Below are 13,823 nucleotides of genomic sequence, written 5' to 3'. Positions count from 1 at the left end.
AATCAATACATGCATGTGAGTTGCATGCGTGTGCAAGAAAAGCTCAGCATCGTGTGAATCTGGAGGCTCATGAATTGAGAAGCCAGAGGAGAAGGGTGCTCTGGTGCCCGCCCCCACCCAGCGATATATCAGGATTGACGGTAGAGTCCAGGAAGGATTACATAGAGAGCCAAAGATTTTTCTGGTAGCCGTTCCTTAAACTACAACGTCTACCTACTGCCCAGATCTGAGAACCTGAGGACAAGCGTATCAGTCAGAGCTCACTGCAGGACACAGGAGCCACTCCAGATCTGTTACGTGGAAAAGGGCCTTCATTTGGGGGTTTGGTCTGTAGAAAGGTCTGGAAGAGCAGGTTCCAGACTGCACTACTGGAATGACGCCTGGAAGGATACAGAACTGGCCATCAGGAGAGCAGCTGCAGGAGGCCTGGGGGCGACCTTCTAAGTCTTGCCTGGGACAGAAGGAAAGCTCCATGGGGCCGCTCCAGAGTCCAGTTCACAGGGCAATGCCAGCAGCAATGCCAGATTGGGCAATACTGATTCTTCGGGGAAAGTCTGACTCAGAAACATCTGTACTTTGGGTGGCTAAATGATGAAAAGCAACATTTTCTCCCAGGTTCCCACATGTGATTCTAGATGCTTCCGCCCTCAGCTCTACCATATTTCCTATGTGGCCTCGAACAAACCTCAGCCGCCCCAGTAGTCAAACGAAGGTGTGTGACCAACTTGCAGGTGGCTGTGGGCTTCGGCGCGATTCCTCACGGTGTCTCTTTGCTCACGCTTTGGGTGTGGAGCGGAGCTAGTCTTCTAAACACTTCTGTGGAGAGCAACTCTGTGGTCCTGGGTTTTCCAGACTTTAAGGCACTTCACTGGGTGGGTGGTGGAGAGATGCTTTCTGAGAGCTCTTGGAGATCAAAGCAAATTAGGAGGAAGAGAACTTGTGGAAAGCTGTAAAGCCCGAGCAGAAGGGGACTGTTGCCCGAGCAACCGCATCTGCTGTGAGATGCTAGGCTTCCTTGCCTCCCAGGCTCTGTCTCTGTTTGCTGCTTCCAGGGGTGACCTCCTTTTGCAGATGAGAACCGGTGGCTTGGCCAGCTCTGGGATGTAGGGGTGAGGCTACCGAGACCACATGACGGTGGAGAGGAGAACAGTCCTATGAGAGGGACCCTCTCCCAGACAGAGTGAGGGGCCTTGTCTCCTGGGACGTTCTTCCCCCAGCTGGGCTCCTCCACATCCAAAAGAGGAAGGGGAGGGAATCAAAGGTTTAGGACGGGGTCCCTCCTGTCTGCCTACGTAGGGCTCGAGTGGCGTGCCGGCCAATGAAACATTCGCCGTGTTACACAACTGACCACCATTTTTGGGGTGTGAATCCTCTCACCAAGCTGCCAGTGAGACATCACCGCATGCATATCTGGGGAGCAATGGCCACACTTGGCGGAGCCACCCGGGGAGGGCTGGCTTTAGCAAGCCACTGACGTAAGTGGCCCCCTCACGCGTATTGGCGAAAGCCCCCATTATGCTTGGAGGAGTGAGGAGGGACCAGCCTGAGGATGGTGGAGACGCACCTAAGGGGTCTTGCCCTGAGGGGGCACTGATGTCACCCTGAGGTGGAAGATGGTCTAAAGTCACGTGTGGAGACTGTTCTCTAGAGGAACGGTTTTAGCCGTACCCCACAACGCCTTCCCATCCAGCGCCCATGACCTCAAAGACTGCTCCAAGTTCACAGAGCAAGTTACTGCCCAAGCACAACTCTTTCCTCAGCTCCGTAAGCTCGTTTATCGGGCACCTGAGAGGGACTGAGGCTCTTTCCCCTGGTAGGCCAGAGGGGGAAGACGGGGTGCTGACCTGAGGCCTGGAGAGGACCCCCGGGCTCTCAGCCTACACGGAGTCATTGCCCCACACCTCCAGCCCTACCGGAAGCTCACACTCCCTCACGTGGGGCTTGTTCCTCTTCCCTTCCCTTCTTCCAGATCTAGGAAGGGGCTGGTATCCTGGGGCTTACAGGGGACATTCAAGGGTTGTTCCTGGATTGTTGGAGAAGCACCACTGAGTCCTTCCAGCAGTGTGGCTGAGCCAGGCCAGCACAGGGACACAGGGGTGAGCCGGGAGGAAGAGGGCAGATGACCCGGGCCTGGTGCCTCCATGGCTCTCTCAGAAGGACTCCAATAGGAAGTGGGTCCAGGGCCCCTCCCCCATCTCTAATCCTGAGCCTTGGGCACCATTGTCCTTGAGAATGTTGCCTCTAGGAGCAGCCCTGCCCCCACCACACACTGCAGGTGCATCCCGGGGGGGGGGAAGACGCTGACGATACAAGAACTCAGATGGGCCCCTGATCAGCTGGACTTGGAATTCCCCTCTGGCACTTCTGAGCCCTGTGACATCAGGCCCGTTACTTAACCTCTCTGAGCCTTGGTCTCCTATCCGTTGCTGTGAAGCAAACTCCTGCCGTTTTTACTGATATCGATTGTGAGAAGGAAGAAGGCCCATGTGTAAACGTTAAGTGAAAACACAGAAATGTAGCAGGCCCGGGGTGGGCACATGGTTTCTCGAATCCTAGTGCTTTAGGGCACTGTCATTCCAGCCTCGTAGAACCCTGTGGGGAGTCACAGCTCTAGTAAGCCATCCTCCAGATGGTCCGACGGGCTGGGGGCCGCAGAGCCAGGCCGGAGCTGAGGGGCTATTCCCTTGGCTCTCAGCTCCGAGGCCACCCAGGAGGCCCTGCCATGTCTTATCTTGGCTTCCCTCTCTTTTTGCCATGCTTGAGGCGCTTGGCTCAAGAACTGGCAGCCACTGTCCTGAATGGGTCTTGCTTCCAGGAGGACAGCTGGATGATAGCAGGTATACAATAATTTCTGTTGCTTTTGAGTTTTTCCTCTGATAACATTCAGTGAGAACTGCGCTGCTCAGTGTTTACTGCCCATCCTGAGGGCTGGCAGTGCCTTGGCTGGAGAGGAGGAGGATGGCCAGGTGGAGGAGGGGGAGGAGGGGCGAGAGGAGGAGGAGCCAGGAGCCTGAGCACACTGTTCCTGAAGGTGTTTAGAAAGTGGCGCTTTCTCCCCGTTGAGCTTCCTTTGGGCTGAGGAGTTCCTGGGACATTTTCAGTGTAAAGGGCGGCCATCCTCCATGACGCAGGGACCAGATACTATCGGAACAAAAGTATATTTAGAAGACAGGAAATAAGCCCTCCAGCCTGCCCTTGACTTTACCGCAGGCGTTTTCGCCTTGTGAGCGCCCCAGAGTTGACAGAGAGGCTGCAGGGCTTAGTGAGAGGAAATGGCTTAGGGCCTTCGAGCTAATGCATCCTTTCTTCCCTTTTTCTCCTCCTTCTCTCTCTCTGTTTCTACGCTCGCATGCTCTGCTGGGGTTGTCCCAATGTGACAGGGAGAAATTGCTAGGAACTGAGTCACGTTGCTGGATTTTTTCAGCTGGGTCCCTGATTAGTAAACCTGGTTCAAGAAGGGAAAATGCACGGCCCTCTTCTTAAATGCTGTCAGCCCCAGTGTTCCGAATTCCTAGCACAGACACCAATTACTTCTCTCCCCTCGAGTGTAGACAAACACTGGGCAGCTGCAGGACCTTCGGCAAATTAGACTCACAGAGGACTGGTGTGGTCATCTGTAAAGTGTGGCTAATGTCACCTCTCTCAGAGGACGTGATGACCCTGCGCCTGTCCTCCCTGCCCCCGCCCCCACCCCTGCCCCCAGGGCAGTGCCTCTGGTCACCGCAGGGGTCAGACTGACTGTTCCAGGACCCGCGTGGGGCCGGGCCGAGCTCCCCATGAGTCAGTCTACCATTCCCCGCGGGTCGGCTGTTGGAAGACCCAGAGTGAAACTCAGGCGTCACCAGCCGGGGGAAACTTGGCAACTTCATTCAGTAAATAAGCATTTGACGCCCCTGGGGAGGCCACTGGAGAGAAGCACCACGGCCGTGGCCAGGGACTCTGTCTGGGGCGGAGGCGGACACAGCGTTGAGGACTGTGGCAAAGATGAATGGGAGGCACGTGGGGTGGGGAGGGGCGCCGGACTCAGCCTGGGGACTTCGGCAAGGCTCCTCCACACACCTCGCTGTCCCTTCGTGAGAGTCCGAGGATACCCGGGATGCAGTGGCGCGAGAAAGGGTGGGGACAGCGGGTCAGGGAGTGTCTATAGGGCTGCTTGGGGGAGACAACGTCTCTCAGAATAAGCTGTGTGAGATACGCAATGTTTCTAGAGAAACACAGGCACGTGCCTGGTATAAGTAGCAACTGTCATCAGGTTTGGGGTCGCGGAGTGCCAGACACCGTGCCCGGAGCTTGGTGTGGCAGCTCAGTGGGGTCCAGCCTGTCACGGTCCCCAGTTTGCAGACGGGGCTCAGACGCGTGCTCCAGGGCTTACAGTGGGGAGAGGGCAGCACCGAGATGTGACCAGAGGTGGCATCAGCCTCTGTGTGACGGGCCCGTGGGAGGCTCACCTGTGCAGCGTGTGGGGAGAGAGTGGGCTTAGCTCCGCGCGCTTCACAAAAATCTCCGTTAAAGAACTTCAGCAGATTGATCGCTCCCCAACTCAATGGGTCACGTGACACCAATTTATACCACGTGTGAAACAGAACACGCAATTAGCTGTTTCATATATTGCATAATGGCTGTCTTAGCTAATTCTCAGCCCTACGACTTCCTTGCCAGAGGGTCAGAGTTGAACTCAGACTTGTCAGTGTAGCTATGGGTTAGCCTTTTCCCCAAGTTCAGAGAGTGGGGAATGAGGCAGCGATGGTTGGAAGGATCATAGCTGGGTCCTGACCCTGGGGAACTGGCGTTTGGATCATTCTCAAATGACCTGGGAAGTCCAGGTGTGATAGTCTGAATGCAACAGAAGTACAGCATCTGGGGCTTGGGAAGCTGGAGTGCCGGCAAGGACGCCCCCCACCCCGGGGTGATGGCTGTCAGCCAGGAGCAAGCCATCTTGCACGCACAGGGTGTGGGAACCGCCAGCAGCAGCCGGGGTGAGGAACCGGGAGGGTTCGTGGAAGTTCTCATGTGTGCGGACGCCCAGTGGCCTTACATCGTCTGAGGGCCCCCTCAGACCTCTGCCCAGCCTCCATCCTCTCGGGCGGCCCCTTGCTGGCTCTGGCCTTGGGTTTGGCTTCCTACCGTGCTCTCTAGCCGAGTGTGGGTCCTGGAACACGTGCGCTCAGAGCCCCTCGGGGACCAGTCGAGACCCTGAAGCCTGTCCTTATGTTTTGCTGTTTGTCTGGAATCCACAGGGTATCCCACATTTGGTGGTGGGTGATGGAGGGGCAGTGAAATGTGGAGAGTGTCCCCCAAATTCTAGCTGTGTGGGTTCAGACAAGGCATTTCCCCTCTTTGAGCCTCCATCCAGGGGCTCTAATACTATTAATGCCTCTCAGTGCAGGGAGAGGGGATCTGTGTGAGATATTTACGGAACGTGCCCAGCACAGTACCTGGCATACGGAAGATATTTGATAAACAAGAACTATTATTAATAAACACAGCAGTTTGGGATAGTGGATTTGGTTTCCTTAAGAGAGCTGTCTTGGAGAAATTTTTCCATCCTACTGTACTGCTAAGGAGACAACTAAATTCCTGTTTACATACAAACCTAAACCCTCTTATTCTAACATGCCATCACCTTAAAAGACATATTTATGCTTTCAGTCTTAACTGTTCATACGTTTAAAAGCAGTGCGCACTTCCAGAGTGATTATGCAAATGCACATACGGAGTCTAGCAATGGCACTGGCTGCGCTAGCCATCTATTTGAACTACAATGTGCAAATAGGATGTTATCTTAAATAAAGCTCCTAATATAACTCAGTAATCACTATAATGCTTTTTGGTGAAATTGTGGTGTTATTACTGAATTTAGCCATGAGTCTCAAATACCGAACCTTGGAGCAAACACCGGCAGTGCCCAGTTGCTGCATTCCTGTCACCCCACTCTCATCCTCCCAGAGGAGCTGGATGTGACTGTCCTCGTGGGCTAGGGAGGGCCAGGCCGGGCTGGTGTCGTGTGTGGTCCTGGGACCCGACACCTGCGGTGGTAGGTAAGCCAGTGTGATGGGTCGCACCTGCTAGAAGTGGAGCCGCCTTCCTCAGAAGCCTCCTCAAAGAGAGGAAAAGGACCTGTAAATACAGCCCAGTGTGCCCATTCCCGTGACAGTAGGGATGGCAGTGGGGGCTCGGCCGAGCTCACCAAGCAGAATACAGACCAGGAGGGACTGTATCCAGCTCCGAGCCCCCTCTGCCAGGTAGGCCGCACCTGCATTGCCTCCTGATGCTCGTGAGGAGGGCGAGGTGGGGCCGTGGGAACTCTGGGGGCAGGTGGATTTCTTTCACCAGCTCCAGACTGAAAGCAGTCAAGTCTTGAAGGTGAAACTATCCGTTTATCCTCACATCTCATTAAAGCAACAGGGAAATAGAGCCTCGAGGTAAAAATGGAGGGTTTAAAAATATAATGGCCTTCCTGCCTTTTTAAAATGTTAATAGTTGGAAGCATTTGGCTTAAAAGAAGGAAATGAGAGGCATGCCGGGAAAATGTAAGGAATCACATCAAACTTCCAGGAGAACTTGGGAAGCCTTGGTTAGCTAAGGAGCCTGAAGGCCAACATGGTCTCCACGTTCGATGCCTTGCCGGGACCTTCAGTGCCACTCGTGTGCAGTGCAGGTCCCCGGACTTCCCTCGGGGGTGGAGGACAAGGTCTGTTTGTTTCCCGCAGAAGGAATGCTGATCTGGAGTGAGCAGACCTAGGAGCGGGCCTGCTACGGAAGATCACTTCACCTCTCAGGGTCTGTGTGTTCAGCGAGGCGACGTGCTATCCAAGGGAGTTCACTCCCTGTTAAATGAGGGGCACCACGAAGCACTTTCTAAATTGCAAAGTGTTTTGCACGTTTCAGGGGCTGTTAGAATATCTGCGGAGGCCAGAGCCAGGAGGACCTTGCACAGGTCACTGGCTCGCCAGGGAGGATGGGAGGAAGCTAACATAGGGTTCAGAGCTGCACCCCGTTCTGCATGGCGCTCATTTACAGAAGGACCTGTTACAAACGGTCGCACAGTCTGTGCCTGATGACCTTCACGGGCACGTGGAGAAAGTCACACTTACGGAACACCGGCCCCTGGCCCCCAGCTAAGGTGCCGAGGGCTTGTATGTTGGGTCTCTCTGTCCATATTTTCTTTCACGAACTCATAGAAATTCTAAGAGGCTGGTGGGTTTGGTCTGGAGTGGTCTTAGCCAGAGGACTTGAATATTTCAAGCTCTTAGAGTCATCTGTGATTTAATTGATAGGATTGCTGTAAAATGAAAACTTCCAAGGCATGTGTAATGTGTGTCCTCAGGTAGCTTCCGTGTTGTGTGGAGCCCCGTTTATATTTTCCCTAGTTTGGGCCCACCATCCCTCTTTATCCTTGCCCCGATGTGCTCACCAATGCTGACTTCTTGCCTTGGGGATTTAGTATTAACTTCCCCATTTACAGATGAGGCTACCGAGGCTTAGAGAGCTTTAAATGACTTTCCAGAGACTGGAGCTGGTCACTGACCTATGAGTCTTCTGTCTTCCAATCCGATGTTCGTCCACGAATTCCATTTATTTGGGCTGGAATTCAATTATAGGGCTCTGGAGAGCAGAGAGCATGTCTTAAAGGTGGTAGGAGGGACAGAGGCTGAAGGCTCAGGGCGAGCACTGGACTCTGGCCTAAAATAACAGTTTAGATGATACTACGGTCTGATTTGTGTACCCCAAATTTATGCACTAAAGTCCTAACTCCTGCTAACTCCGAATAGGACTGTATTTGGAGAGTGAGTTTTAAAAGAGGTGATTGAGGTAACATGAGGTCATACAAACAGGCCCTAACCCAGCAGAACCGGTGACCTTACAAGAAGAGGAGATCGGGACACAGACACGCACAGACAACTGGCCATGCGAGGACCCAGGGAGCGAATGGCCATCCAGAAGCCAAGGAGAGAGGCCTTGGAAGAACCCAAGCCTGCTGACCCCTCAGTCTTGGACCCCCAGCCTCCAGAACTGTGTGAGAACGGATTTCTGTTGTTGAAATGGCCCGGTCTGTGGTGCGACGCTGGGGCACCTCTGGCAAGCCAGCACAGACCAGCTGACTCTGTACGTACAGACAGGAACAGTAGCACCGAGAGCCGTTCCATGCGGCTGGCTGCCGTGGACCCTGCCACGGTCCGTGCTTGGGCTGAGCGGGGCGGTGAACTAATGAGATTGGGTCCCCAGGGGTTCCTGGAGCCTGAGGTCTTGGAGTTGGCCGTTGTGGGTTCAGCAGGTCCTGTTGGTGAGGCTGGAGCCCAAGCAGGCCGCATCCGTCCAGGCCGAGCATCTCGCAGGTGGGACACTCGGGCCTGGGGCAGAGTGTGGTCTGCCCAAGGTGGGGCTGACGCCGGACACCCACCCCTTAGAGACCACTCGTGCACACAGATTGCACTCATGCGGGAGACAGAAAAGGAAAGAAAAAGAATTCTCTTCAGACTCAGAAGTGCCTAACACAGAGAAAACAACGCACTTAAACCCCCCAAGTCTTCTTTGGATGTAATCACTCGTTTGCCAGGTTCATTCTTGGCTGTCTGTGGGGGTTATTAGAAACAGTTAAACCTTATCATCCACCCATTGTGTGAGAAGGACAGCAAAGGTTGGAGAAAAACACGCTTATCTTGCCTCATCTGAAAATTACCCTCATCACCGGTATTGTTTGTGGACCAGACGAGCCGGGGGGCCAAGCTCACAGGGCTTTCGTCAGGTGCATGGGGCTGAGGCCAGGCTGGATACACTCTGCTGCCTTCCATGGAAGCTGCTGGATGGTTCTGTGGCTGCAGAACCCCTCCGAGGCCAGGATTTCTCAGCCTGGCCTTTCTGTAAAATGGGCTTAGTGACTTGAGTCGGGTGGAAACGAGACCAGCCGACTGTGTAACTGGGGACCGACTGTGCGTGTTTACCTGTGCGGTCTACCCAGCTCTGCAGGGATGCTCATCCCTTAGAGAGGAAACGGAAGGGCACAGGGGCTTGGGGACCCACGTGGCTGAGGGAGGGGCTGAGCTGTGATTCACCTGTTGCAAAGTTGGGCCTCTTCATTCAACCACCTTGTCCCCACTGGGATATTTGCCAAGTGCTGCTGACCTCGGGGGCCTGGTCCCTGACCTGGGGCGCTTACAGTGGGGCACAGGGGTGCTTCCCCAGAGCCACGGGTGTGGGGCTGGTGGGCTGGTGGGAGGTAGAACAGGGCTTGAGCATTGTTTGAGCAGGGCTTCAAACAATGAGGTATGTGTCTAACTAAAGAAGTAATACTCATTGCTACAAATTGAAATTACGTGTATTTCTACTCTCAGAAGTTTGCTGCTGTTACCCTTTGGTACATTCTGTTCTGGTCTGAATTCTCCTACACATTAATTTTCTTACCTGGTTGCAATTGTCCCTTGGTTACAGGCCTCCACAGGTAGGATCGAAATTTTTCTCATATTCCATTTTATTCCTCTGAAGGGACAGTGCTGAACGAGTGGTTTTAAGTAAAGTTGTAGAAGAAAAATACATATCCAGTCTTATAGCCTCTTGTTCTCATTTAAAATAAAATGTGTTTTTCTTACATTATTACCTTCTTTTTCTAACTAGTGTCTCTAAAATAAATGCATATAAAAGCATAATTTAATGTACCACTCTATTTCCCTACCCTTAGACATTTAGGTGTTTTCCAGTTTTTCAGAACACAGTGTATTCTTAATAAATAATGAGGCAATGAACATCTTTGTACATAAAGCTTTATTTCCATATTCTGGGAGATCTCATTTGGATGGATTCCTGGAAGGTCCTTAATGGGTCAAAGCATATGAAGGTATTTACTTCAAATCCTTCGGTGCAGATGGCTACAAACAATTTTTCAGAGCACTGTGTTGGCGTGTACTCCCACAGCTGGGGCAAGGGGCTCAGGCAGACGGAGTGGGAGGTCTGGGGTCTACACAGCTCAGCTCACCCCACAGGAAAAGAGATGGAGGGACCCAGGAACATGAGTCTGGCTCTTTTCCTTGCAAGGGACTGTGGCAAATTGATTAACCTCTCTGGGCCTCCGTTTCCTCATTTGTAACATGGACATAATAGTGCTAGCTCAAGGGATTGTGGTGAGGACCAAGGGAGCAAAGTTTGTGACTGTGCTCAAGGGTCCATGAGACTGCGAAACGAGAGTAGCCTGGCAGAGGGCCCTGCGGTCAGTAGGCACTAAGCTTGCAGCACCCTGGGGCTGAGAGGGGCAGCACCCTGGGGCTGAGAGGGGCAGCACCCCAGAACTGAGGGATACAGCATCTGGGACTCAGAACACAGTATCCTGGATTCAGACGTGCAGTACCTGGGGTTCAGGTGTACAGTACCCAGGACCAGGTGTGCAGTACCTGGGGCTCAGGTGTGCAGTACCCGGGGCTCAAGTGTGTAGTATCTGGGGTTCAGGTGTGCAGTAACCAGAGCTAGGTGTGCAGTGCCCAGGGCTCGGGAGTTAGTCCTAAGAATGCTATGTTGTGTGCTCCTGTCCACCTCTTCAACGCGGTTGAAATCTGAGCTCCAGCTTCCATGTGTCCCAGTCCTCTGACTCAGTTTGTGGTTTGCTCCCTGGCCCGAGTACACAGCCTCCCTGTTCTGTTACTCGTGGCTTCCAGGGCACTGTTTGCTAAAGGATCATGTCAAGAAGCAGCTGGAAGTGAGCAGTGTAACTTCTTTTTCTGGTTGGATATAGCAACATCAAAACTATCCTAAAAAATCTATTCCCAAAGCCGTAGAGGCCAAGGAAGAAACAGAGAAGACACATGCTGAATTGCAACCCATGTTTGGGGGGAATCGGTCACAGGGAGGGACGAAGCCAGCAGAGGGTCATGGCACAAAGGGAATATACACCTAGGGAACGAGTTCAGTTCCCCACCCTCCATCCCTCTTTATTGTCCCTTCTGTCCTGTGTGCTCCTCTATGCAATGTGCGCTTGTGATGGGAACACAGGGACTCAGGGACGCCTGGCTCTTAGGGCCTCTAGAGGACATGCCTGCGAGGGAATGTGTGACGGGAATGCAATTTGGTGTGGGCTTTGACGGCGTGTGTGTGGGGGGGTGTTCACGGGTGGCGCCAAGTCCTCCCAGAGCCATGTGTGGTCATGTCAGGTCTGCGTTTAAGGGGCATGCTGTGTGAAGGACACTAACATGGGGGACCGTCTGTGGAGAGAGGACCAGTCCCAGAGGGAGGAGAGGCCTGGCACCCGAGGCTACCAGTTGGCAGGCAGGTGGACTCTCAGGGGTCAGGGTGGGGAGCTCAGTGGCAGAAGACACTGCTGGTCCAAGGGTAAATGCCACTGCACCAGGTTCTACTCTTACAGGAGTCCCTGGGCTCTAGAAAACCTCTCTCCCAGCTCCAAAGGGGATTGCGGAAATTCTTCTGTGGCTGTGCTGAGGTGAGGCACTCCCAATACCCAGAAGGAAGCAGTTTGTTTGCTGCTTGAATACAGCCTCTTCCCACGTCATCGGACTCAGATCTCAGGGCAGAGCTTTCCCAAGTCTGCACACTCTGACCGTGGACCCCTCCATTGGGAAACCAGAGCTTCCCCGTGGGGGTCTGTGCTATCATGCATGGGGAACCAACTGCCATTTCTTTCTCCTGGGCTTTTGGAACTACTCTTGGCATTCTGTAAAAACGCGCCGGTACTGTAGATTGCTCCAGTGTTAAAAAAGAAGATCCGTAACTCCAGGGAAGGAGTGCTTACCATGTGCCAGGTGCCAGCGTGCACGCCGAAATTCAGCTTTCTGGAGAAGCCTGTGAGTTAGGGATGCTACCTCACCATTTCATAGATGAGGATCTGAAGCTTGAAAATGTTAAGTGACTTGCTTCAGATGACACAGCTCGTAAAAGGCGGAACAGGAATCTGCTTCCCGCCTGAGGTGCTAGGACACACCCCCCAACCACGCCTCCATGCACCCGCTGGTGGAAGGACAGGCATGGCAGCGAGTACGGGACACGTGGCTTTCAGGAAGTTCTACTTTAAGGAGCTGGAGGTGTCAGGCCCAAGTTTGCAAGTCCCCCCACGATTCATCAAAGCTCCTGAGGAAACGACTTCATTGGGGCCAGGCCCTGGAAACAGGTTTGGGTCAGAGGCAAAGGCTGACTACTTCTGAACATCTGAAGGAAGATCAATACAAAACAAAACAAAACAAAACAAAAGGATTAAAACTGTTATAGGTGGACTAAGATGTGGAATAGGTCTGAGGGTGGAAAATAGACCACAGAGAAATTTGGCTTAATCCAATTAAGGGGCCCTATTAATAATGAGATCAAAAATGCATGTGGAGTAAAGCAAAGAGAAACATGCTCGGGGCTTCTCAAATTCTGGCTGTACTGCATATCAGGGTGAGCCCGGGGTTGTCCTAATTCTCCAGAGCCTCCCTTTCTCTTCAGTGGAGATGGCAACGTACAGATAAATCACAAGGTGCTTGTATAGATTAAAGAGAAAATATACTTGGAGGCACCCGGACTCACTGGTGTATGCTAGGAGCTCAGCAAATACTATTTCCTCCCCAAGACTGAGAACTAAGAATGGAATAACCTGGGGGGAACGTGGGAGATCACGAAGGAATAGAAGGATGACTTAGATAGCCTCGTGGTGGGATAACGTGTGAGAAGGACGCTGTGACGCGGGGCCTCCCCAATGCGATGTGGCCAAGGCCAGTGCACCGGAGCATTTTTGCCTGAGTTCTTCTGGGCCGCCCGGCCTGACTTGGGCAGCGGGGAGACTTCTGCACTGAGAAGCAGCAGCCCTCTTGCTCGTGGGCCTCTTGCCTGATGAGGATATTTGCTGTGTCGGGGACGAGGCACAAGGAGCAGAGAGATGGTGGCACAGCGGCTGGAAGGGGGGATGGCTGCTGTGGTTAGGATCTTGGTCAGGGGAGGGGCAGTCATGGGGAGCCCTGGACCTGACCTCCCATCACTGCTGGTAGCAGAGCAGGAGAACCAGGTCCTGCCCTGAGGCCACACCCCTGCCCTGGAGCTGGAGGGGAAGATCTACTTACATCCAGAAGTCGGTGACAACAGGGGACTATTTATGAAGGGAGCAGGAAGTGAAAAGTCCAAAATGGGCAGGATTTCTTTGCGTTAAGGTATTTGGGAAATAGATGGGCTCAGGGGCCTGGAATTGCTGATGGGATCTAGAACCTAGAAAGCGGTGGGACCAGAGATCCTTGCAGAGCGGCTGGTGGGTGGAGGGAAGACAGGCAGAAGAACTGGAGACAATGCAGACTTTTTGGGGCTGGGGCTGGGGGGCTCTCAGAGGGAGCAGACAGGAATGGGGCCGGCGACATCTACGGTTGACACACAGGAGCCCAAGACTGCACGCTGGACAGGTTGGGAGTGCCGGAACCTTGGACTGATCATGACCCCTGGAAGGGATAAGACAGCTCTCCAGCTGATGGTGGCTTCCTGAGCACCAGCCATGTGGCAAGCGCTGCGCTCCGGGCTTGGCCTGCGCGCTCTGTTTGCCAACCAGCTTCTTGGGGAGGCAAATCAGTCCCCACCAGTCCAAGGAAGTGGACACAAAATGATGATTTTGTGTGCAGTGGGCCAGCGAGGAGCTCTGGGCCAGAACCAGAACCACCCTGCTCTCCAGCCCACTCCTAGCTGGTGTGTGATGGACCCTTCCTCATGTCTGTGGGGAATGGGGAGCGATTTCCCCATGTGTGCCGGCTGTTCCCTCTGTGGCTCAGCATTTGCCCTTCCCCCGGGGTTACCATTGGCCAGAGCTGCTCCCTGAAGAGGGGGCACCTGGGGGCTGTTTCTGTGCCCAGTGGGTTCCTTGTAGAAAGCTG

Source organism: Lutra lutra, chromosome 9 (assembly GCF_902655055.1).
Source record: "Lutra lutra chromosome 9, mLutLut1.2, whole genome shotgun sequence".
In the NCBI taxonomy this organism is placed as follows: Eukaryota; Metazoa; Chordata; class Mammalia; order Carnivora; family Mustelidae; genus Lutra; species Lutra lutra.
Note: the sequence above shows the minus strand (reverse complement) of the source record.